This window comes from Trachymyrmex cornetzi, unplaced genomic scaffold (assembly GCF_001594075.2).
Source record: "Trachymyrmex cornetzi isolate Tcor2-1 unplaced genomic scaffold, Tcor1.1 scaffold163, whole genome shotgun sequence".
Taxonomy (NCBI): Eukaryota; Metazoa; Arthropoda; class Insecta; order Hymenoptera; family Formicidae; genus Trachymyrmex; species Trachymyrmex cornetzi.
Window position 1 is genome coordinate 34,302 of NW_017296234.1, and position 1,060 is coordinate 35,361.

Sequence of the window (1,060 nt, forward strand, 5' to 3'; positions counted from 1 at the left end):
AGGACCTGGTAGTCAGCGTATATATTGGAGACCTCGGGGCGTTGGATCACTGACTCTATTATTTACTTCAAATAATAATGGAGTCACCCGAGTGTTATACCGCGTAACACGGTATTGGATTCGAGATCCAGCGAAGGCGACAATAGGCGGATAATCACGACACCAAATAACTTTTTTATAATCGTTTTTATTAATAAACTAGTATCTCTCTTGTGAATACTTAGTTAGATTTGTTGTCACCTTTTCACTATTTTAATCTTAGTATAATTACGTTACAGACCAGGTAACGCGACGCGCTTTTGACTTCTCGAATTGACCCGCATCTGCTTCGCTTTTTATCTCCTGCTCTTCTCGGCCGTCCTTGCCGAATCAGCGCTTCCTGGTCAGCGTTCCGGTTATCGATCAAGATGCAACGGCCGAGTTCTATTAATCGCTTTCGCAATACCAGTCTTCCGATTCCTCTTTTCTTTCAGTATTTATTAATATTATCTTATTACCATAACTCATATTTTGACATATATATACGTGTTTATGCAATGGTCACTTGTGCAATGGCACTCGTGACATCCCTCCCTCCTTAGAAAAAAGAAATGAGGAGTCGAATTTCTTAAATATTTTAATATTTAATTATTTTTCCCGGTTTTACAAGTATTATATAATCGTTTCTTACATTTATACTTATTTAATATACCATAGCGTCATTGGTGCGGAATTGTACTCCAGTACTCGATCTGTCCGGATTATTATCTCTCGGTTTATTTATTCGTTTCTTCTTTTTTATTATCCACACAACTACACCGATCACGCTAGTTAATATTATAACTAATATGCCTGATCCTACGGGATAAATGAAGTGCTTATTAGTGAATATGCTTTTGTTATTTCCTAGGTAGTTATCTATTTCGTTGATATCTAAACTTAGTTTAGTTAGTTCTTTGGGATCTTTTATTATTTTTTTCAACGGGGTACGCTTTGGGAGGTCTAAAGTATTTTCATTATCAATATTTAAGGTGAGATTAAACTCCGGTAAATGAGTTTGAATGTACCGCGTCTCTAGTTG